At 36.5% G+C, this 26,279-nt stretch overlaps 1 protein-coding gene across 19 annotated transcripts in view; it reads left to right on the top strand.

Annotated features, from left to right (window-relative positions):
• PEAK1 (pseudopodium enriched atypical kinase 1) overlaps positions 1-26,279 on the top strand; it is a 305,159-nt gene that overhangs the window by 97,283 nt on the left and 181,597 nt on the right. For 2 of the 19 annotated variants that reach the window (XM_015142795.3, XM_077940023.1), the window contains 2 exons: positions 12,409-12,518; positions 17,785-17,834. The exons of 15 other annotated variants lie outside the window; for them this stretch is intronic. The gene's annotated coding sequence lies outside the window, so the exon portion shown is untranslated. The remainder of the gene's footprint in view (positions 1-12,408; positions 12,519-17,784; positions 17,835-26,279) is intronic. 2 more of the 19 variants (XM_015142801.3, XM_077940024.1) reach the window with 1 other exon arrangement.

Below are 26,279 nucleotides of genomic sequence, written 5' to 3'. Positions count from 1 at the left end.
CATTAAAAAGACCAGTAGATACATAGATGAATGGGAAAAACACTGCATGTGTATCAGAAGCTAGAGCTTAATGCCACGCATGCCAGAAAACCCAGAATAATCCTTGTTATGCAGCATTGCTGATGGGCCTGGAATGAAAGAAGGTAATTGAGGAGGAGCCCCTCAAGGAGAATCTTTCTGAGAGAGAACTTTTAAGTTGGGAGGGACAGTAAACTTAATGCATGTTCCTACAAAGCACAGTGTTTAAATTCCTCTCTTGGCTCTTTGACCAGAAGCATTTGTGAACACTGTTTATAGATCTAGACTTTGCTTATAGCACCTCCCTAGAAGGAACCTGTCCACATAAGTGGCCTAGTCACTAAGTTCCCAGCTACCAACCCTCCTGCCTCAAATCCTGTTCAGATTGCTGGATAGCTCAACTAGCAATCTGTTGAGATTTGTGTTCTCAAAAAGGTTTAGTTATTAAACCTGGGGAAGCTGGATATCAGTAATAAAAAGGAAGCAATCTGCTCCGTCTCAAAAAAAAAAAAAAAAAAAAAAAAAAAAGGAAGCAATCTGACAGGATTCTGAAGGCACGAAAATACAGTTGCCAAATTAAAATCTCTGGATGCAGTGAATACCAAATTAGACACTGCAGAAAGAAGTCAAAATGACAAAATAAGACAAAAGGAAGATAGGTCAGGAGATAAAATATATTGTACCAATAGCAAGAATATCAGAAAGAGAGAGATGGAGCACACACATTGTTAAAAAAAAAAAAAAAAAAAAAAGATGGAAACAATGCTGATCCAAAAGTCATATAAAAAATATGAAAATATTTCCTGGTGGACTTTTCATAATTGGAGGCATTTATGCTAGAGACAATATGAAAGGAATCGAGTTGATGGAGGTATAGAGAACCAACCTGTAAATTCTTGCGTGAAAGAACAAACTGCCTGGGTCGTGAGTGGAGGAGATGCTGAATAAATCTGACTAAATCTCCTCTACTTCTCAGTAACAAGGATATGCAGGTACAAGTAGAAACCTGGCAAGATGGGAGACCTTCATCTGGAAAATATTTCTTCTTCCCGGAATAATAAAAGGCCTTCTTTCTGATGTCAGGAGCAGAAAGACTGCATGGTTGGGCAGTCGTTTCAAAAGAGAAGACAGCATTACTGTTATTCACAAGTGATCAATTATCTATCAGAAAATCTAGGAAAATTACCTGAAAGTGTATTTGAACTAAAATTATGTAGTTAGTTACAGTCTAAATGTACTGAAGTCAGTACTTTTTCAATATTCAAGGAATACCTAGTTGGAAACTACAATGGAGAAAAAAATCTCCTAAGTATTTAGAGACTATATAAAAAGTACAGAAATTATTTTTTTAAAAACTTAACTGTACAGGATAACATAAAGAGAGTTGAATAAGTACAAAGATTAAACATGTTTCTAATAAGCAGGACTCAGTCTTATATTAATTCTTCCCAAATGTATGAATTTGATGCAGTTCTAATCAAAATCTAATTAACATTTTTGATTCAGAAGTGGGGTGAAATAGGGAAATTTAACAAAATTGGTCTGAAATTGTTCTAGGATAAGTTTAAAAGAAAATTTTTGAAGGAGTAGCATTATGAAGTTGGAATTTTACCACCATGTATTAGAAGATTTTTATAAATCTGCAATAATTAAAGCCATATGAAGTTGACTAAGAATGGAACAAGCTAGAGTCCTAAAAAAAGACAGATTAATGTATGATAGTGAAGCCATTTCAATTCATTAGGAGAATGAATTAGTAAACAAAAGTGGTAAGAATATTGACTTAAAAATCACAAGAATATAAAACTAGAGTTGTACTTCACACCATGAGCTAAGATTTCAGATGGTTGAAATAATGAAAACATTTTAAAATAGAATAAAAACATAAGGAAATGTGTGTGTATAAGTTTATAATCAAGTAGTGGAGAAATTATTTTTTATTTTTAATGTTTAAGAAAATATTTCTTCTTAGATAAGCTTATATAGTTGTTAGAGAAAAGAAATATACAAGCAAAAAGAAGAAAAAATACCCAGACTTCTACCCAGTTAGAAACCACAAAACCACCATTGGTTTCTAACTTGATAGCATGTTGGTTGTATATAAAAGTGCTCTTCTAAATGCAAAATTAAATGAAGAGTAACATAAAAAGTGATTGAATCCGGCACAGTGACTTGTGCATTGTAATCCCAGCACTTTGGGAGGCTGAGACAGGAGGATGGCTTGAGCCTAGGAGTTCAAGAACAGCCTGAGCAATAAAGTGAGACCCTCTTCGCTATTAAAAATAAATAAATAAATAGATTTAGTTGCACAAAAATTATGTATCAAATACCATCAACAAAATTGAAAGGCAGATGTCAAATATGAAGGAATATTTATGCCATGTGATAAAAATTTAACATCTTTAATGTATGAAGAGCACTTATAAGTCAATAAGAAATGAATACCTGAATAGGAAAAGAAGCAGTCATGAATAGGGCAGTTTGTCATGGAAAGCAAAATCAACTAATAAATGTGGGAAAGCATCATCAATCTCATTAGTAAACAAAGAAATGGAAAATAAAACAATAAGTTACCGTTAAAAAACAATGAAGTACCTTTTAAAATCTACCAATAAATGTGGGAAAGCATCATCAACTTCATTAGTAAACAGAGAAGTAGAAAATAAAACAATAAGGTACCGTTAAAGAAAAATGAAGTACCCTTTAAAATCTACCAGATTTTAAAAATAATAATGCCACTATGGGACAGGGTGCTTGGAAACAATCACTGTCATTAACTAATAAAATTTATATTTTCCTCTAACTTTCCAATTAAAAGTTTTTTGTTTTTTTTTTAGTGAGAGTCTCGCTCTGTTGCCCAGGCTGGAGTGCAGTGGCGCGATCCCGGCTCACTGCAACCTCCACCTCCTGGGTTTGTGCCATTCTCCTGCCTCAGTCTCCCGAGTAGCTGGGACTACAGACACCTGCCACCACACCCGGCTAATTTTTTTGTATTTTTAGTAGACACGAGGTTTCACTGTGTTAACCAGGATGGTCTTGATCTCCTGACCTCATGATCCTCCCGTCTCAGCCTCCCAAAGTGCTGGGATTACAGGCGTGAGCCACCGCTCCTGGCCAAAATATTTTTTAACAAACAAAAAATATATGGTGACTAGATATTCCTGTTTAGGTTCAGGGGGAAGAAAATCAACTTTTTGTGGTTTTGTCAAAAAAGGACTCACATATGCATTGTTAGTGAGGAGAAATGTAAGCTTATATTACTAGCCATTCTCTAGAGCAGCTTATTTTTTTATTTATTTTTACATGTATTTTGAGATGGAGTCTTGCTCTGTCGCCCAGGCTGGAGTGCAGTAGCGTATTTTTAGTAGAGACAGAGTTTTGCCATGTTGACCAGGCTGATTTTGAACTCCTGACCTCAAGTGATCCGCTCGCCTCAGCCTCCCAAAGTGCTGGGATTACAGGCGTGAGCCACCTCGCCCAGCCTCTAGAGCAGTTTAGAAAATATATTAAAAGCATTCATGAGTGCCGGGCACAGTGGCTTACGCCTGTAATCCCAGAACTTTGGGAGGCCGAGGCAGGCAGATCTCAAGGTCAGGAGTTCAAGACCAGCCTGGCCAATATGGGGAGACCCCATCTCTACTAAAAATACAAAAATTAGCTGGGCGTGATGGCGCAAGGCTGTATTCCCAAGCTACTCGGGATGCTGAGGCAGGAGAATCGCTTGAACCCGAGAGGCAGAGGTTGCAGTGAGCTGAGATCGTGCCACTGACTCCAGCCTGGGCGACAGAGCGAGACTCCATCTCAAAAAATAAAAAATAAAAAATAAAAACATTCATGATCTAAATACTCTTTGATCCAACATTTGTACTTAAAATAATTTATCCTAGGGAAATTATCAGAGCTGTGCAGGAAGACATATATTTCAAAGGTATTCTATGTATACAAGGATATTTATGATACAGAAAATGTAGAAACAACCTAAATATTTAAAATAGAAAGTTGGCCAGGCTTGGTGGCTCATGCCTGTAATCCCAGCACTTTGGGAGGCCGAGGCAGGTGGATCACCTGAGGGCAGTTCAAGACCAGCCTGGCCAACATGGCAAAACCCTGTCTCTACTAAAAATACAAAAATTAGCTGGGCTTGTTGGCACATGCCTGTAGTCCCAGCTATTGGGAAGTCTGAGGCACGAGAATCAGTTGCGCCCAGGAAGTGGAAGTTGCGGTGAGCCGAGATCGTGCCACTACACTTCAGCCTGGGCAGCGGAGCAAGACTTTGTCTCAAAATAAATAAATAAGTAAAAATTTTAAACATAATAAAATAGAAAATTGATTAAATCTACTATATAGTATATATCTATAATGGAATGCCATGCAATAATTAGGAATGCTAATAGTAAATGACAAAAGTTGAGTGTAAATTTTAGGTACACTTTGATCCTAATTACTCAGCCATTCACTCACAAATACTTCGTACCTACTGTATCCCAGGAATTGTTTTAGAACCAAGAGATAGAGCACTGAGTGAGGAAAAAACAAAACAGGTCATTTCTTTGCCTTCATGGAACTTACATTCTAGTTAGTAGAGATAGAGCAGTGAACAAATAATTTGTCAGTTGGTGATAATTGGAGAAAAATATAACAGAATAGGGTGATAAGGTGTACCAAGGGAGGGAAAGGGTAGGTCAGGGAAGTGTCTGAAAAATGATATTTGAATAAAGAGCTGAAGAAAGGGAGGAAGAGAGCAATGTTTACATCTGGGGTAAGAGTATTCCTTGTGGAGGGAACTGTGTGTGTTCCAGCAAGAGTAAGGAGGTCAGCTTAACCAGCACAGTTAAACCAGGGAGGAGAGTGTATGGGAAACAGGGTGAGAGAAGTGGAGGTTAGGGGTAAAGATGGAGGACCTTGTAGGACCTTTGTAAGCACTTTAGACTTACACATTGATGAGATGAGAAGCCATTGTAGGGTTTTGAGCAGAGGGATGAAATATGACTGACATTTTAAGAGATCTTTTTGGCTGTTTGGTGTAGAATAGACTGGAGAGGAGCTGTTATGGAATCATGGAAATAGGAGGTGATTGTAATAACCCTGTCAAGAGATGACAGTAGCTTAGACCAATGATGAGAAGTAGTTTGATTCTGGATTTACAACTCTTGCCCACAAAGCCTTGTTTAAGGAAATAATGAAATACATACATCAACGTGTCAATAGTTATCTCTATTTGGTAGTATTCCTAGTGATTTGTGTTTCTTTATGTAGACCAATGTTTTTCAGAATTTCTATATTATTACTTTTAAAAACAGTAAAAAACAACTAAAAGTGACTTCCACTTTTATTGTATTTTTTTTCTTGATTTCAAAGTATAATGTGTATTTAAAATTTTAAGAATTTTTTTTTTTTAATGTTAGGCAGTCGCTTCTGTCTTGTGATTCAGAGGGTGAATAGGTCCAGCTCTTAAATTAGAACCAAGATATTAGTTAACTGACTAGTGTAATTGATCAAGGAAGGAAATTACACTTTTTTCCCCACTACAGAGGACTGTATTCAGCATTTTCCCTGTCATTCTTGTTTTCCTCTGTAAACTCTAGAAACCCACTTTCATATATTGATAAATTCAATGCTGTAAGGAACAATTTTTTCTTATGTGTTCTGCTGTTCTTACCTCATCACTAATGCAGAATAACTCAGTGATGAAAAACTGTGCAGTGTAGTTTAACAGAATGGTCGTGTCCAGGTCATCCTTGCTAATGAATGAGAGGTGTATCATTGATTTCCTGAAAATCATTTGTATGTATCATTAGAAAATACTATGATTTTTTTTCCTGCGACTTATCTTTCTGATTTGCTTGATTACACCTAATAGTAAGACACTCATAAACCTGCTTACTCTAACTTAGGTGTGAGGTCCAGGGGTCCAGAGCGTGCTGGTTGGCAGAGAGGGGATTAAAAGTCAGGGTGGAATTCAGACATGGCTATAGACAATCTGGAATTGATTCCATTCCTAAACAACAAATCAACAAAACAAAACCCTTCATTATCTGGAAGCCTAACTTGAGTGTTCTGTTAGTCAGGAATAGTAATCCTTGCTTTCACTGGCAAGGTTGAATCCTGTAATATTAGTTAGAAAATAGAGATTCTGGCTTTTTACTCTCAGAAGAACCTCTCCAGGTGATAAGAGGAGAGGACAAGATGAAATTTTGTTTTGCTCTGCATTTTGGTTCCAAATCATGCTTTACAAGTAAATTGCAAATTTGTAGTGGGACTTGTTCTATAAACAACAAAATTACTTCATGGCCTGTTGGTTGTATCTTAGCCCATTAATTAAAAATAAATGTGCTTTGTTTCATTTTCATGAAAATAGAGAAATTATATATCATCTTAGACTGTAGATTCTAAAGAAATGTAATACTTGAACTAAATCTAAAGCTTTCTATACCTTATGTATCTTTCTATGCCTACTAAGCAATTTATGTGGTGGATAAATGTTTTACTATGTTTGACTTGTTTTTCTTTGGCATGTGGATGTTGGCATGTTTTTAATTGGCATGTAGATTTTCAGTTCAGTTTTTTAATGATCCAGGATGGATGTGTTTGTTGTTGCTTCCTGAATGTTTCAGTGAAAATAATTCCTTTGCTCCAAAAACAACTATCTGGTTTATAATGCTTATGTTTTTTGAATTTTTCCATTACTTTTCTGTGAATTGCGTGTGGCACTGTGGAAACAAACTAGACTTTGCCTTCACACAGACCAGGTTGAATCCCAACATTGTCATGTAATAGTTGCATGAATAGCTGTGACAGCCTCAGTTTCCTCACCAATAAAACTACATTATGGATTTCTTATAATGTTCCTCTAGCATTATGCCTAGTATATGGTAAGCAGCCAATAAGTATTACTTCTTTCTATTTTCTTTCCTTTATATTTTGTTTGTCTTCTTTATCGAATAGAACCTTTGGTAATTTTGTTATAGTTTAAGGTAATTTATATAAAGAGCACTTTTAATGGTGAATGAAAAGAATGTCAGTTACTAAATTTGGTCTGCATGGCGTCTGATCTTCAGTCAAGGCCTTGCTTTTTTCCATTCTTTCAAAAAATGCTTATTACACAGTTTTGTGGTACATTCAAAATAAGTACTTGTGCCGGAATATCCTGCAAGATCCTTGTGCTAGCAGCTTTGTATACCTTGTCTAATCCTCATAACTCTATAAGTTAGATATACTTTCTTTTTTATTGAAGAGCAAATTGAGTATCATATCAGGAAAGCTTTTAAAAACGTTTATGTACTAATGAGCCAATCAGTGGATTAAAATACACGTGGTATACTGTAAAATGATCTTTTGCCATTGGAGAGTGAAGGTTCCATTATCAGATCAGAGTAGTCTTCATTGGGGCTTCAGAGTAGTGGTTGTCAAGAAGCTGTGAGGGAGTTGAGCTACTGCAGTTATTTGTGATATTTGAGGCATCCTTGAAGTCAGTATGCACTGTTGCCATTTCAGCGTGCTTTGACCAAGGTGTTTTTCTTTTTTTCCTTCTTCTTCCATAATGTGGCTTGTCAATTAATTCTTAAATCTTCAGAATGTGAGTATCTTCCTTAATTTTCACCACTTTATCTTTGGCTATTGCAATAACATTGCATTTTTCCCCCTTATACAGTCTTTGTAATGATTCTAATTATATCAAAAGGAGAATCTAGCATGGGTATGGATTTTTTTTTTTTTTTTTACATTTGGTTTAGTGTTTTAGTTTTTCAGGGTTCACATTTAAAAAAAACAAAACAATGATCTATACCTAGTTCTTCTTTTCTGTTAGAAAGGAAGATTAGGTCTTAGTATATTTTATTATTGTTGATATAATGTTCCACTAATGCTTAATATTGATCTTTTCTCATATATATTTATATATGTTATAAAAGAGAACTTGCTTCACAATTATCTGCTTCTTATTTACATGAAATATGAGTGTTAAAGAAATACAGACAAATGTTTAGAATACATTAGTGCCAAGTTTGAGTTTTTATCTTATTGGCATAGGAATTTACAATGATTCATTGGGTTATTTCTTTATGTAACTGGCTGATTCCAGTTTAAACATACCCTTGCCCCAACAGTGATTTACTTTATTTAGAACCACAATCTGATGAGTGCAGAGACAAACTCAACCTAACATCCAAATCTTTGATTTTGTAGTTATTAAAACATTAATATACTAATTAACATCATGTTGACAATCATCTGGGAATACTTTTTAGTATGAAAACTTTGAATATTTTCTTACTTCTAAAATCCGGGTTACTCATTTATGGTCTTTTCAAAGTGTAGTTTATCCAGTGGTATTATTAGTTACTTTGGAAAGCAGATAAGTATCAGAAATGTTTGGATTTTCTTTACATATTCTAAAGGCTTGCTTTAAATGATAGTCAAGCATCATAGGCTGCTAAGTATTTTTGGATGTGGTTTGTTGTTGAATGTTTACTTGAGGCAAATAATAGTGGGCCCTTTTGGGATTATTTTGCCTTGCTGAACTTAATTTCTGAAGATTTTAAATATGGTACATGAGACAGGTTTTCTTTTGTCTGCCTGCCTATAGCACGAGTTCTTTGTCACCAGTATTTTTTTTGTTGTTGTTAATATGTCCCACATGTCAAGCTGTTTCCTAAATAGAACAGTATCAAGAATATAGACCCTAATTAATTCTGTATTGGGTGGAAAATGAGAGACAATCAGTTTCAGAACCATCTTAACATCTTAGGGAATTGTTTTTCCAACACTGCTAGGATATTAGATCCAAGAGCTAAGAATTATTTTTGTTTCTCTTAGATTACAAGTCAGGCAGTTTCTGTGATGAGGGAAATATTCCTTGTATCCAGAAAATGCTGTCATCAGATGGAAAGTACAGATTGAAATAAGGAGAGGGAGTCTCGGAAGAGAGCTTTTTAGCTTTGTTACGTTTATGACAGTAGGAAATGTGTGTTCTCATTCTAACTAATGTTTTAAAATGATTTTGGCATTTCTGTTTCTTTGGAGATATTTTGTGTCCTTTCTTTTATTTCTCCTAATTTAAAATTTCTGGCTTTACTTATCTATTTGAAAGATTATCAAGACCGAGTATTATGGTTTGTCATCACAAGTTGGTAGTTGAAAGTGTTCGTTATGTTTTTGAGCATCTCCTTTATCAAAGTTAATAGACCACTAATATGAAAGTTCATTATGTCATTCTTTAAAATCCCAAGAAGAATCTGTGTGTTGGGGGAAGGGAGTAGCAGGAGGGAGAAGTTAATTGTTCAAGATAGATGGCTAAAATGGCTTAGCAAGTGGGGAGACTTAACTGCTTATAGTCTATGGAGATTATTTGAGATCAGATTTCTCTTACAATTTAGAACATTTAGTAAACAAATTCAAACTATATGGTGCTGGATTCTAAATCACATAAGTTAGATTAGTCTACGGTTATGTTTTTTTTTTTTTTTAATTTGTACTAGTTCTCTGTTATATGATCACCTTATATGTGTAGCTATTTTAAAATCTTAATCCATTCTCCAAGTTTAACTTTACATAAGGTAACCAAAATTTATTATATTTCAGGATGACCTAAATTCATATCAAAGAATCTTAGTCACTAAGAGGGAGAGGCATAAGAAAGCATGGGTATGGCGCAGGTGGATTTTCAGATCCCAGTTAGAAAATCATCATTAAATATATCAGCTGAGAAATTTGGTTTGTATATTATTGAGAGAAACTAAATCCAAAGACTTCACAAACATCTTTTTTAAGATCAGTTCCAAAATAGAAAGGTAGCACTTCCTCTTGGAAACTTTCAAGTACCAAGAAAATGGAAACTTTACAAGGAGATGAACCGCTTCTGGCTTTTCAGTGGCCCCATAACTGCTAATTTACCCTCTCTATATAAAAGCCCTTGACAGCTGAGTTCCACCTATTTGCCATGGTCACACCAAGGAAAAAGTGTTTTATTAATTATTTTATTTATTTATTTATTTATTTATTTATTTATTTATTTATTTGTTGAGATGGGATCTTGCTCTGTCACACAGGCAAGATCTTGCAGTGGCAAGATCAAAGCTCACTGTAGCCTACCACTCAGGCTCAAGCTGTCCTCCCGCCTCAGCCTCCTGAATAGCTGGGAATACAGATGTGTGCCACCACACTTGGCTAATTTATTTTTTGTAGAGACAGGGCTCCCTATATTGCCCAAACTGGTCCCAAACTCCCAGTCTCAGCAATTCTCCCACCTTGGCCTCCCAAATTGTTGAGATTGCAGGCATGAGCCACCACACCCAGCCGAGGGAAGGGTTTTGAGAGAATGTATTCTAGCTGTTTTTTTGTTTTTGTTTCTTTTCCACATTATCTTTAGATTTCACTCTACTTGGGACCTAAGAACTGAATTCAATTTTATATATCACTGTTTGCTTCAAATTACTGTATAAACACTAGTGAGATAAATATGTCTAGATTTTTTTTTTACATGGATTGTGGGTCTGATATTAGAGATTGTTTGTTATGGTTTGAATCTGTGTCCCCATCCAAATCTCACATTGAATTGTAATCATCAGTGTTGGATGTGGGGCCTGGCGGGAGGTGATTGGATCATGGGGGCAAATTTCTCATGAACGGTTTAGTACCATCCTCTTGGTACTGTCTTCACAATAGTGAGAGAGTTCTTGCAAGATCTGGTCGTTTAAAAGTATGTGGCACCTCCTATCCCTTCTTGCTCCTGCTTTTGCCATGTGTGATGCCTGCTCACCCTTTGCCTTCTGCCATGATTGTAAGCTTCCTGAGGCCTTCCCAGAACCAGATGCTGCTGTGCTTCCTGTGTAGCCTGCAGCACTGTGAGCCAGTTATACCTCTTTGCTTTATAAATTACCCAGTCTCAGGTATTTCTTTATAGCAATGTGAGAACAGCCTAATACATTGTTTTTAGCTGGTATAAAAACATTATTTTGGCCGGGCGCGGTGGCTCACGCCTGTAATCCCAGCACTTTGGGAGGCCGAGACGGGCGGATCACAAGGTCAGGAGATTGAGACCATCCTGGCTAATACGGTGAAACCCCGTCTCTACTAAAAATACAAAAAATTAGCCGGGCGTGGTAGCGGGCGCCTGTAGTCCCAGCTACTCAGGAGGCTGAGGCAGGAGAATGGCATGAACCCAGGAGGCGGAGCTTGCAGTGAACCGAGATCACGCCACTGCACTCCAGCCTGGGTGGCAGAGCAAAGACTCTGTCTCAAAACAAAACAAAACAAAATAAAACATTATTTTGTTTTTTCGTTTGAGACAGAGTCTCACTTTGTCATCCAGTGGTGTGATCTCAGCTCACTGCAGCCTCCACCTTCTGGATTCAAGTGATTCTTGTGCCTTAGCCTCCTGAGTAGCTGGGATGACAGGCACCCACCACTATGCCCAGCTAATGTTTTGTATTTTTAGTAGAGATGGGGGTTTTCACCATGTGGGCCATACTGGTCTCGGAACTACTGGCCTCAAGTGATCTGCCCGCCTCAGCCTCCCAAAGTACTGGGATTACAGGTGTGAGCCATCACACCCAGCAATGTGGATCAATTTAATAATGCATTCACTCAGCAAACTTTTATTAAGCACATATTCCATAACCAAGAATTAGGAATACAGAGATAAATAAGAGATGTTTCCTGCCCTGAGGGTCTCATTGTCTGTCTCTAAAGTCTTAAACTTTAGCACAGAGAAATGTGAGGCTCAATTAGCTGGTCTAGATAAGGTCATTCAACTCCCAGATATGAAAAACAATGAACTACCAAGGCAAAGCACAAATTGTTGGTGTTGATAATCTATTTTATTTTGTCTAGAAAACCTTGGAAATAAGATTCTAGTAAACAGTGGAATTGTTTCTCCTTAGAGAATTTGGTAGTCATTACTCAATGTTTTAATAAACATTTCCCCAGGGTCTACTATTTGTAAGCATCATGATCAGCACTAGAGATATAAAATATATGAGATAGAGTGTTTTACTTTTGAGCAGGTCAGCGGGGGAGACAGCTATATATGCAAATAATTACAGTATGGTGGGGATAGACATTTCATCATTGAATTCTGTACCAAGTGATTTCTATTGGTAGGAGTGACACTAGGGAGTAAAGAGGGACTAAGGAGGTCAGGTAACAGTGACACTGGGCAATAAAGAGAAACTAAGGTCACAAGGCCAAAAATCCTAGGTGACTGAAGGAAGCAGCCAGTTTTGCCTAGGAGAGTCTTTCAGAAGCTCTTTACTTTTACATCGTGTATTAGCAATTTCAATGATGATTACCAAGAGAAAAACAAAAGTAAATTTTAAAGCACAAGAATATCTTTGTTACAAAGAAGGCATTTTGTTATTTATAATAAAATCTCATGTTGGTTCTGCTTTGTAGTTGACCTTTTAACGAATTTTTCATTGGGAGCAGCTTCCCACTTTGCAAATGAAGAAAGTAAACAAAGAACGAGTAAAAGATCATCCATAGTGATACTGCCAGAAACAGCGGTGAGTTTGCTCTGCTTTAAATGGGTTAGTCTATAAATTTGGTATTAGAAGGTCTATAACATTAGAACAGATAGCCTTGTAGGGTAGAACTACTTAAGAGGGATTGATGGTGCACAAAATTAGAAAACAGTGGTCCACATTCAATATTTTTATTTTATATATTGGCTAGTTGAAGTGGTTGGTGTTCTTATTCCTTAAAACCTATCAAAAAGTAAAACACTACAAAGAACCTTTTATCTCAGTGTTCTAGGTCTGTCTATTAGCCAAAGTGCCCTTTTCCATTATTATCACAAGCCACTCTTAGAATCTTCTCTGCATCCAACAAAAATTTCCTGTCTGGCAGTTACAATCAGTTTTGGTTTACTTTACTTTCTTTTGTTTAAGAACTTTCAAAAATCAGTGATTAACTCTTTGGTTACTTCAGAGATAATGAGTATAATCAATATACACTTATTTTTCCTTATATTTGAGATTTTCTTCAACAATTCTGCTCCTTTTTAAAAAAAGGTGTTTGTAGATCACTCAAAAGATTTAAAGCCTTGAGTTTTGTAAGTGCTGCTTGAGCATGCTTTTTTTCATTTTTTAAACTACATTTGGGGCAAATTATTTCTTACCTTCCATTTGCCAGAATTTCACCTGTTATAGACCAGAATAATTTCTCCACCTTTTCTGTAAGAATAATTTAAAAGGTAAGTGCTAGTAGGACATTAGATCAGAGTAATCACTAAATTTCAAAGTATTATATCATAATGATTATGAATATTGTTACAGCTGGAGGCAGTCTTCTTTGGATCCTATTAGGTTGTCTTCTTGGTTCTAGTGCAAGGTGTGGCAAAGCTTTACTTTTGAATTAGCATTTTATATTTTTGCCATCTTCAGAGAGTTTGTAGAACAATGACCACATTGTTAGGTGGTTCGTGGTTCAGGAAAGCAAATACTAACTCTGACTGTAGTAGCTACCTGAAGCACCTGTTGAGGATTAGGAGGATTGTAGGGGACATTTGGTAAGGAGGGGTGTCATCTGTTAGCATCTGGCATGATTGCAAGCTAGGAAGGGAGTGAGTGGGTTTTGTGTTACTTATACCACATGTTTGCTAAATTAATAAAGGAGAATTAGAATAGGTATTTCATCCCACTTATAAATTAATGAGTCATTCTTACCATATCCCTCTTCAGAAAATCATTCTCTCTGTTCACATACCTCCAGTGAGAAGCTCACTGCCTGCCTGAGATCCCACTCTGTCGTTGGACAGCTATGTTAGAAATTCTCCCCTGTAGTATAATTTTTCTTCCCATACATTTATTACTGTGTGTATCGAACATTTATGAAACCCTAATGTAAGGGGTTTCTGGCAAGGATTAATTATGAGATTTTGTGTCATTTATCCTTTTTGCCCATTTGAAAACTTTTAAGTTAAATATTCACAGGAAGTTGCCAATATAATACAGAGATCTCCTGTCTACTCTTCACCAGTTACCCCCAATCATAACATCTTGCAAAACAATATTATAATAGCAAAACCATAAAATTGACAATGGTATAATGCATTAACCTTATTCAGATTTCACTAGTTTATATACATTTGTGTGTGTGTGTATGTGTGTGTGTATGCATGCATGCATGCAATTTTGTTACCTGTGTAGATTTGTCTATCAAAATAGTCAAGATACAGAACTGTTCCATACCTACAAAGATCTCCCTTATGCAACCCCTTTATAGTTACCGTCAGTCTTCCCTCCGCCTGCCAATTCCTGGTCCCTGGCAACCATTAATCTGCTCTCCATTTCTGAAATGTCATCATTTTGAGAATGCTATTTAAATGGAATCATACAGTATTTGTATATAGCCTTTTAGATTGGCTTTTTACACCCAACATGATTCCCTTGAGATCTATCCAAATTGTTACGTATATCAGTAGTTACGCTGGTTGGTGTTCTTTTTAATAATTACAGATATCTTTCCTTCTAAGACTTCAATAAACATTTGCCTAACTATATGAACATTTGAAATATTATAAAAGTGATTAAACTTGTAGAGCTGTTCAATTTGAATTCGGTCATTTTACAGTGCATAGGATATCTCAGCTTTGATAATTTGTTGCTGAGCTGTGAGGGTTAACGAGGAGTGGAAGACTGAGAGTCAGGAGACCCCATTCTTCTGTCTGTTTTTAACCAGCTCTGGGAACACATACTCATGATTCAATTCATTTGTGCTGCTGCTAATGTGGCCAAGGGTTGTCTCCCTGATAAGGTAGTTGTCAGGATGAAATGAGACATGAAAGTCAAAATATAAATTTACCTATAGCATGTCAAACAAAAATAAATGTACAAGGTACAAATGAAAAGGAAATATACCGAAGTATTCATTGTGATTGTGTCTGGTATAATGAGATTGATAACAATAGGTTGTTTAGTTTTTTAAAAAAGAATTTACCTTTATTTTCTAATTTTTCCATAATGAAGGCATATTTTATCTTTGTTTTTCCGTTCATAAAAATAATGCATACTTACTAAACATTGAAACATGATGGATATGTACACTAGGAAATAACTTACTGAAATTCCCCACCCAGACTAACGATTTTGAACTCTTTGTTGTATTTGTTTTCTATGCACATAGTAAGCTTTTGTTATTATTGAAACAGAAAATGAGAATTTGCTGTGCATATTGTTTTGCATCTCATTTATTTATTTAAGACAGAGTCTTGCTCTGTTGCCCAGGCTGGAGTGCAGTGGTGCCATCTCAGTTCACTGCAACCTCCACCTCCCGAGTTCAAGCAATTCTCCTGCCTCAGCCTCCTAAGTAGCTGGGACTACAGGCGCATGCCACCGCTCCCAGCTAATTTTTGTATTTTTTAGTAGAGACGGGGTTTCACCATGTCGGCCAGGCAGGTCTCGAACTCCCGGCCTCAGGTTATCTGCCTGCCTCAGCCTCCCAAAGTGCTGGGATTACACGTGTGAGCCACTGCTCCCGGCCACATCTTATTTTTCACTAAGCTATCCTGAACATTTTTCCATAGGGATACATTTAGTTTCCAATAGCTATATTGTTACTTCACTGTGTACATGTAGTATTCATGCATTTAGTCAGCTATTATTCATTGAATACTTGCTGCGTTTAAGGCACCATGGTGGGGAAACTACGATGAATAATATATGAAGCTTACATTTTTGTGGGAAGACAGGCATTAATAACGATTAATTTCTCAATTGACCATTTGATTACAAATGTTATAAGCGCTAGGAAAGAGCAGTACAGGGAGCTATGTTAAGTGCCTATTAGAGAGACTTAACCTGCTTTGGGAACCAGAGAGAATTTTTCAGAGAAAATAACTTTGTGATAAAATTGAAGTATGTTTATGTAAGAATTAGGAAATGGGTGATGAAGGAATAGTACATAGATAAATAGAAGGCTGTATGTCAAAATGGCAATCATTTATTTGTGGGTGATGGCATTACAGAAGTTTTAAAAGTCTCTATTTTCTAATTTTTCTATGGTGAACATGTGTTTATCATTTGACTAAAATAGAAAAACTAAACCTGTTGGGTATGTGAATACACATGCACATAAAGAAAAACAAAACTGATAAAATATATCTCACAGTGTTAATACTGTGGTGGCATTACAGTTAGCTATTGGATTTTTTTAAACAGGGTTTTTAAGAGCAGTTTTAGATTTACAGAAAAATTGAGAAGATGGTACAAGAGTTTCCATATGCCCTCCCCCCAATACACACATATCCTATCATATAGCTTCCCCTTTTATTTACATTTTATGGTGTATTTGTTACAGTGAATAAACCGATATTGATACATTATTATTAGCTCAAGTTCATAGTTTATTCAAATTTCCTTAGTTTTTACCTATATCATTTTTCTGTTTCAGGATCTCATTCAGGATACCACACTTACATTTAGTTTTCAGGTCTTCTTCTTCTTCTCTTATCTGTGATAATTTCTCTGATATTCTTTATTTTTTATGTTCTTGACAATTTGGAGGAGTACTGGTGAGGGATATTGTAGAATGTCCCTCTTTTGGGATTTGTCCAGTGTTTTTCTCATGATTAGCCTCATGGGTTTTTTCCTGTACATATGTATATAGTAGTTGTTGTTGTTGATTTTTATTTTTTATTTTTTTCATATGTGTTTTTGAAAGGAAGACCACAGAACTAAAGTACCATTCTCATCAGATCATATCAAGGGTATATACTGTCAGCATGACTTATCACTGTTGATGTTAACCTTGATCACTGGCTGAGGTAGTGTTTGCCAGGTTTCTCCATTGTAAAGTTATTCTTTTCCCCTTTTCCGTATACTACTCTTTAAAAGGAAGTCTTGGCCAGGCACGGTGGCTCACACCTGTAATCCCAGCACTTTGGGAGGCCGAGGTGGGCAGATAATCTGAGGTCAGGAGTTCGAGACCAGCCTGACCAACATGGAGAAATCCCGTCTGTACTAAAAAAAAAAAAAAAGAAAGAAAGAAAGAAAAAATACAACATTAGCCGGGCATGGTGGCGCATGCCTGTAATCCTAGCTACTCGGGAGGCTGAGGCAGGAGAATCGCTTGAACCCAGGAGGTAGAGGTTGCGGTGAGCCGAGCTCGCCCCATTGCACTCCAGCCTGGGCAACAAGAGTGAAACGCCATCTCAAAATATACAAAAAATAAATAAAATAAAAGGAAGTCTTTATGCACAGCCTATGTTAGGCTGTACTTCCTAGAGGAAGTGAATAAAGTATTTGATTATTCTGCCTAGGAGATTTGTTTATTCTTCCTCATTTATTTACTTACTCAATTATTTATATTGGTATGAACTTGAAGACTCATTTTATACTTTGGATTTTAATACAGTACTACTTTATTTTATTGCTCATATTGTTTCAGCTTTAACCATTGGAAGTTCTTTCAGTTGCCTCCTGTGCCCCTTTGACATACCCGTATCAACAAGATTTTGTGTGTGTATTTAAGCATTTAAAAAATTTTCTGACACTACAAAGTGCCCCAGATTTATCTTGTGTATCTCCTGCGATAGCCCTAGAAATAGCCATTTTTGCCAAAGAGCCTTCCTTTTATTAGAGAATAGGGTAAGAAACCAAAATCTAGATATTATTTTGTTTTTGCTTAATATTCTTGTCCTACTTCTGGTTTTTCCATTTATTTTAAAAGACTTCTGATAAGCCAAATATAAATTCTGCCATGTTAAATGTATTTTGGCTCATTAAATATCCATTTCTAACTACCTTGTCTTTCCCTTCCTTCTCCCTTTAGACATCTTTCAGCTAGGGTTGGCCCTGTGACACAGTGCTGGCCAGGGACATGTAAGTACAAGTCCACTGGGAAGAGCTTTCTTTCCGTAATCAAAAATCAAAACCTTATAGGAGATATTTTTAGGCCTTCAGCCTTCTTCCCACCAGGAATATGGAAATGATGCCTGGAGGTTCATCATGAGTATGAAAACAAATTCGAAGGAATGCACAGCAGATGGATAGAAGGACCCTTGTTTTGTGATGTCATTGATGACCTGCAGTCGAACCATTCCTGGTCTGCCCAGCCCCAGACTGCTGATTGCCTAAAATAAAATCCTGTGTGTTTAAATTGTTGTTACCTGGTTTTTCTGTAATTGTAGCCCCACACATAGTCTTAGCCAATTCAGTTATTTATTTGGTTGGCAGAATTGTTATTCGTTTATTTATAAAATACTTGTTGAAGACCTACCATGCGTAAGTCTTTGGAACACAAAGAAAGAAGCTCTTATCAGTCAGTATTGGCTCCATACTCTCTGAACCCAGGTTTAATAATGATGTACAGAATAGGATAATTACATGAGTAACTATAATTAAAAATGGAATATAGTAATATGTGTCACTTAGTTGGTCATGGTTACCTGTCATCTGTTACTGTAATATATTTCTCTTATTGTGTTCTCTGTATCAGCAAAAGGTTTCACTATTTACCTAGTTTCAGAACAGAAACCCAGGAGTAGTACTAGTCCCTTTATTTTCTCTTAACTCCCCTTGCCCTGTTTTTCCTAGCTTGTAAAAATTTTTTGGTCCCATTTTCTTTATTTCCCTTACTCCTGCATTAATTATGACCATCATAAATTTCTCTCACACTGTTCATACAACTCTGCATACCCAGTAACACTATTCCTAGTACTCATCCCTCTCCACACTACTGACTAGACAGTCTTTCTAAAGGCACTTTAAAATCTTGTTTCTCTCTTCAGTAAAATTGTATATTGGCTCTGCATAGTCTCTAGCGTAAAATTCAAATTTTTTCTCTTGTGAAAGCCCTTCAGGATCTGAACCTGCCTGGCTATCCACCTCCACCTTATGGCATTATCCCCATTACACAGTCCCCCCACCAGACACACACCTTATCTCATTCCAAACATTTAACAACTTCTGCCTTTAGTTTTCTTTTTTTTTCTTTTCTTTTTCTTTTTTTCTTTTTTTTTTTTTTGGGAATTGGAATCTTGCTCTATTTCCCAGGCTAGAGTGCAGTGGTGCAATCTCGGCTTGCTGCAACCTCCGCCTCTTGGGTTCAAGCAATTCTCCTGCCTCAGCCTCCCGAGTAGCTAGGATTACAGGCACCTGCCAGCATGCCTAATTTTTGTATTTTTAGTAGAGACAGGGTTTCACCATGTTGTCCAGGCTAGACTTCGAACTCCTTACCTCAAGTGATCCGCCTGCCTCTGCCTCGCAAAGTGTTGGGATTACAGGTGTGAGCCACTACACCCGGCCTGCCTTTAGTTTTCTATGTCCTCATTTATTTCCAGACATTCCTTCAACCCTGAAATTCTTACTACTCCCAATGCCTTTTAGGCCTTAATTAAGACTTAGAGCTGGTCATTCAGAAAACTTCTGGATTCTCAACCTATCCCTGTCAAGAATTCCTGTACCCAGCCTCTGTTATTGCATAGTAACTATGGCAGTTTTCATACTGGAGATGCCTCTTGAATTCATCTACTTCCGTCTTCATTACCACCACTTTGTTCTAGGCTGCCATCATAATAACCTATTTAAATAATCTGTCTGCACCTACTTTGATAACTTGTAAAATCTATTCTTTAACCAGTATCCAGTGATTTTTCAAACTACAGATCTGATAATTATGGTCCTGTGTTTAAAAAATGTTCTCTGGTTTCTTAATGATCTTAGGCTGCAAACTAATACCTAAAATGTCCTGCATAGGTTTGTTCCTACCTACCTACTTCTCAAGCCTCATTGAATTTTTGTTTGTTTGTTTAGTTCTTTAAACATAACATGTTCCCTCTCATCTCAGAACCTTTGCACGTGGCATTCCCCTGTCCGAAACATTTATCAGTTAGATTTCATCCTTCAGATCTCAACATTTCTTCAGGCTATCCGCAAGCCAGGTCTAGGTCAGATTCCTTTGTTATATGTTTTACTTTCCATGTCTTTTGCATAAACTTATATAGTTGAGCAAGCTGACAAACACATAGTTGCATTTAATTTTCAACAATGGTTGTAACTCCCATCTAAAAGTAGCTTTTCTGCATGTGCCATTCTAGAAATCTTCAGTTGTATACAACTGGTCATTTCACTCATCTCATTCGACTCCTGTCCCGTTTGGACTTCAGGGTCCAAACTACTTAAATGTGGCTCTTGTCAGCGCCCTAGGTTCCTTTGCACAAAACCTTTTTTACGACCCAAGCCATTTGTTCTCCGGTTTTTAGTTGTGGTTTATTTTTTGTGCTTTGATATGAAACCTGCAGAGAAAGCTGTTGTTTACTTTGTTCAGAAAAGTTCTGAGTAATTTAAGTTCTGCTTAAACAGTGCTATGACCAAGCTAGGAACAAAAGAGACTTGTAAAAGGAGTGACTCAGGGACCCCAGACTTAAAGCTATTAGTTCGAACTTTTGTATGATTTCATGAACTCCTGAAAAACATCCAGATTTGGCCATAAGTTTAAACATATATTACAAAGTCGTAGGCTCAAGCGTTCAAAGAGGCTTTAGAGTTACTGAGTTTTAGTCCAGCCACCTCTATTCAATGTCAGTTGGTTTCTGAATGTTCTCTACCACCCATACATAAGAGATTGTCTGCTTTCCATGTAGTGAGCAGAAACCTGTCTCCTTACAAATTTAGTCCACTAGTGTGGGTTCTTAGCACTGTTTGTGAAATGACAACTTAGGCATGAGAAGACAGCTACCATGTTCTCCCTAAATAGTTTTTCTCCAGGAAGAATAGCCACAGTTCCTCATATGTTCTTTTATTGTCCTGTTTGAATATTTAAAGTTTTGATTGTTTGAATGTTTTGCATTACTCACCACTATGTCCTTTTCCATTAGTATAAATAATAAAGGTGATTGTATATAAAACAAGTTAATAGTTTTTTATGGCAAATAAAAAATATGCAATGGCAAATTAGTTGTGAGACTATGAAATACTACTTGGTGTTTAGCTCACAGATCTAAAAAGCTATTTAGGCATTTTTGGTGGATTAAATAAAGGGTGGGGACAGAGGATAGTTGAAGGAAACTGGAATAGGTGATGATTTATGTAATGTGTGACCGCTTCCTTCACTTTCTTACACCATTACATTTGCATATTACTATCACTTTCAATCTGTCATCAGCTGTTTTATTTTATAAATGCAATGTATTCAACATTTTGCAACCACCACATGTAGATTGTTGATTTTCTGGAAGCTGTGAAGGTGTTTTTTTCTTTTTTTTCCCCTTGCTGGAAAATACACAATCTGTCATTAATTATAAAACTTGTGGCAGCCTTATATGTCCTTCCTTCTGTCTGTGCAGAATACAGATTTACTACTTGCTGCTTCAATTAGGAGAGTCAAAAGCAATGGTGGCAGCCGAACTTTTCTATGAACTTCAAAGTCCTAAGCATAATTTGTCAGGGGTTTCTAAGGTTTCTCTTTTAACTTTTCCTTTATCTTACTCTGGGATAAAACCTCCATAAATGAGAAAAGACATACTCATCTTTGGTAATGACACAAACTTGTTTCTTTCTGATGTTTTGCCACTCAGGTGCTAAAGTATTAATATCAAAGAAAATTATAAAATGACTTTATACTAATTATTTTATTTGCAGCAAACACTGGAAAAGGAATATTCTCCTTTTACCTGATGTTTGTGGTTTTACTCCTACTCCTGAAATGCAGACATTTCAAGTGGAATCTTTCCAATGTACAGCTTTTTCTGGATTTTATTTTTTTTTTGGCTTTGATTTTGTATTGTATACAGTAAAATTTTTGCATGATGTCATCTTGTTGACCCAGCTTTGAGCAGAAGTTTTAGTATCCACAGCATCTCAGTAGTTTAGCTTGTTTTTTCTTCTCCCTCATTGTAACATTTGTTGAAAGGTGCAGGACCAAGAAAGGTCCTTGTGCAACATAAGCAAGCATTTAATTAAGGGGTAATGCCTATGGTACCAGAGTATGTGAAGTGAAACAGAGATGCTTAATCAGCCACAAAAGCTATTTACTGCTTCGTAAACCTCAGTGCTCAGTGTCATAAATATTATTACTGTTCTAGGACTTCAGAAAAGCAATGAAATATCAAAACTGATTTTTCCCTACTGTTAAAGTATGGAAAGCTTTCCTCCTAATAGAACTTGTAATGAAGCTGACATTTTGGAGAAGCATACGTAACTGAAATTTATTAACTGGAATGTGATCAGAAGGGACTTAAATACAAATGAGGGGTATGTTGAAAGTAAAGCACGGAGGATAAGGTTTTATCTCTATTAACCCTGAAGTTATACGGAGGAATAAGTCACATAATATTGCCATATATATTTCAAACGCCTACATGGGCGTGGACAAATAGATGCTTTCCATCCATTAGCTTAAATCTTTATAGCAACTCTGTAAACTAAGTTGGTTCCAGTTTTACAAATGAGAACATGGAAGCTCAGAGAGATGAAGTCACACAGATGTGTCTGATAATGCCTATGCTCTTTCTAGTACTTCAAACTGTTTATTAGATGAAAGCTTGTATTAAAATAGCCTTTAAAATATTTTTTCTGTTGAATATCTATTAGTATACCTGAAAAGCTCAATTGTGCCATGTTAATTCTTAAATTTTTAACCTTTTATTTGTTCTGTTTTCAACATTTAATAAGCAGCTAGTATATTCCTAACACTAAGTATTATGAAGACTGTAACTAAATAAAGGACAAAAGTATCCTCAGAGTTTCCATAGTTAAGTCTAAAGGAAGATTTAAACTTGAGTTGTTGAAGAAGTCTTATTGATTCCTTCCCACTCAGTCTTCCTCCTCAGAGTTTACCAGGTAAATACCCTAGCCTATACACTCAAAATTTGAGAACAGAATCAAAGAGAGCAAGGTTCTCTTTTCTAATACTTGGACTATTTGCCAGACCCTTTCCAAATTGTATCCCTTCTGTTGAGAGGGGGAAGTACATGCAAAAGCTCAAATGCATAATCCAATTTACTCAATATGATCCAGCTTACAAGCACAAATAAGGAACGAGTTTGTAGTCTTGTTGAAATGCCCTGATAGAGAGAAAATTGTATACAGTGGAAACCAAGAGGAGGTAGTTAGCATAAGACCTCCTGAAGAGGAGAGGTTTTATAAATAAACTGACTGTTGAGAGAAGGCAAAGGAAAGCTGGTTAGTAAGGAAGCTAAGGGAAGGCTTTTGTGATGATTCTAATATTTTATTAACCCAAATGTTTATATCTTTTGATTGATTACACTTCTCTTTCCTTTGTTATCTACTATCACTCTGTAGATCTTTTATTCTGGTAATGTTTTCAAAAGGACTCTATGTTCTTTGTGGAAATGTCAGCATTAGAAGTTTAAAAGCTTCAGTTGTTGACGATTACTTAAGGCAGTTTAACCAAACATTGTGTCCAGTCCCCTCATTTTACACATAAAGAAGCTAAGGTCCAAATAAGCTGTCATACGCTTAATGTCAGATACGGTAAGCATCAGACCTGGGACTTGGCTTGGCTATTAGTCATGGTTTCTGTCCTGAATCTCTAGTTGAAAAATGCATGAAGTTACTTATGGTTTAATAATAAAAATAATTTATGTTTCCATTTGCTATTTTTCTTCATTGGCTTTAAGAGAGAAGTGATTGAAGAAATATGAAGCAATAGAAATATCTGACATAGTCTTATGGGCAATAATTTATTTAGGTAAAACATATGGAACCTTTAATTCAGAAGGTTCAGCTTTCTAAAGAGCAGTCACTTAATTTCGAAAGATATTTATGTACATGCCATCTTTCTAATGTATAATATAGTGGAAAGATAGCAAATTTAATAAAAAGCCTTATTCTATGAGGTAATGTTGGCAATAGCACTTGTAAGCTCAGATTTATTCATACATTCTTCTTTTAACTGGCCTTTTAACTGAAGTAAAATTGATGGGAAAAGCATGAAGTTATGGAGAGTTTGGAATTGGGATGCCTTTGGTTGACTGTGACTATCATAATGTATTTCAACCTTGAAACTGAGCCCTGGATGACAGAGGAAAGCAGCTGAGACATAAGAAAATGCCAGAGACAAAATAACCTTCAGCCAGTCTATAAAAGGAATGATTAGGCAGTTCAAAATGTAAATGCCAAATTTTATCACACAGCTATTTCCTGAGATTTTAAATGGTTATAACTATTCTTTCTCTGGAACTAGAAATACACTTTAATTCTGAATGGCATGGGAAAGTCTCCTGCATCTACTATCAGCCTTTTTCTAGTTGCCTTATCCAGGAAATAGTGTATGCAGGTGAACCAAATAATTTCTGAAAAACAATGCAAGTGTTATAAGAGTGAAAGGACAAAAGTGTTCTCAGAATTTCCATAGTTATGTCCAAAGGAGAGTTTAGAACTTGAATTGTTTAAGATGTCTTACTGAGTCCTTTAAAGTCTTAGTCCTTTAAACTCTTCCTGACTAGTTACTCTTCCTCCATCATCTTTCTTAATATACTTTTAAAAATTCAGGACCAAAAAGAGACATAACTAAGCAAAAATGCATGTTAACTGCCATTACAAGGAGAGCAAAATGGGTGGTGCCATATGTACTAATCTTTGCTAGTAAGAATAACCTACAGCATATATAAAATCATGGTGTTATATGTCTAAGTACCTTTCATGTTCTGAAATTCTTGCCGAGACCCTAATCTATTATTAAAAGTAATGGCAAAAACCACAATGGGTTCTACGCTAACCTAATAGTCAGGCCTGCATGTCTGTGGGTTTCATATCTGTGGATTCAACAAACCACAGATTAAAAAATTTGAAAATAAAAAATAGCAGTACAGTAATAAAAATAACACAAATAGAAATACAGTATCACAACTATTTACATAGCAAGTAATCCAGAGGTGATTTAAAGTATACGAGAAGATGTGCACAGGTTATATAAAATATTATGGCATTTTATATAAGGGACTTGATCATCTGCAGATTTTAGTGTTCACAGGGGTCCTGGAACCAATCCCCAACAGATAATGAGAGATAACCATAGCACGCCCTCCCTGTGCCCTACTCATTCTCTATTTTATTCCACCCTATCCACCAGTCAGATTAATTTCCAAAAAACTCCATAGTAATTATCTCTTCTTTTGCCCTGGTCAGGAACTTTTAGTGGCTCCTCATTACATATGTAATTCAGTCTGAGCTCTGGTTCTCTAAATACCTTTCTACTCCTCTTTATAGACCTTCCCCTCTGGCCAATTTTATTCCCTTAATATCCTTTAGCTGCTGTGTGGACTTTCAGTTGTTCCATGCCGCTAATAAAATTTTATCAAGCGACTTAATTTCTCTGGTCTTTTGTTTCCTTGTTGTTATATGGAGGACAGTGGATTTAATGGCCATTATATTTGTTTAGTGATTTCTAATTTATTTATAATTTTTCCATATATTGCTATTTCCTTCCTTCCTTCCTTCCTTTCTTCCTTCCTTCCTTCCTCTCTTTTTTTTTTTTTTTTTGAAACAGGGTCTTGCTCTGTTGTCCAGGCTAGAGTGCAGTGGTGCAATCTCAGCTCACTATAGCCTCGACCTCCTGGGCTCAAGAGATCCTCCCACCTCAGCCTCCCGAAGAGCTGGGACTACAGGCACACACAAAGATGCCTGACTAATTTTGTTTACCTTTTGTAGAGATGAGGTCTCACTCTGTTGCCCAGGCTGCACTTCATTTTTGTGCCCTTTACAGTAGTGCGTGCAGGAATGATCCACATTGTACAGATAGGAAGCCTCAAGTCCAAGTAGGCTAGGTGATTTGTATATGAAAGTTGTTCTAAAACTTTTTAGTCTCAGGAAGTACCATTTACAGTAGCACTCCCAAAGATGAAATATTTAGGTATAAATCTAAGAAAATGTATATAGGATCGGCTGGGCACAGTGGCTCACGCCTGTAATCCCAGCACTTTGGGAGGCCGAGGCGGGCGAATCATGAGGTCAGGAGATCGAGACCATACTGGCTAACACGGTGAAACACCGTCTCTACTAAAAATACAAAAAAAATTAACTGGACACGGTGGCGGGCACCTGTAGTCCCAGCTACTAGGGGGGCTGAGGCAGGAGAATGGTGTGAACCTAGGAGGTGGAGCTTGCAATGAACCAAGATTGTGCTACCAATGCACTCTAGCCTGGGAGACAGAGCGAGACTCCGCCTCAGAAAAAAAAAAAAGAGAAAGAAAATGTATATAGGATCTACGGTTAGAAACTATAAAGCACTGATAAAAAATATACATACAGATATCTATAGGTGGAAAACTACAATGCACTAATCAAACAAGATCTAAAGAAATG

Source organism: Macaca mulatta, chromosome 7, assembly GCF_049350105.2.
Source record: "Macaca mulatta isolate MMU2019108-1 chromosome 7, T2T-MMU8v2.0, whole genome shotgun sequence".
Lineage (NCBI taxonomy): Eukaryota > Metazoa > Chordata > Mammalia > Primates > Cercopithecidae > Macaca > Macaca mulatta.
Note: the sequence above shows the minus strand (reverse complement) of the source record. Positions and strands in the feature narration are given on the sequence as shown.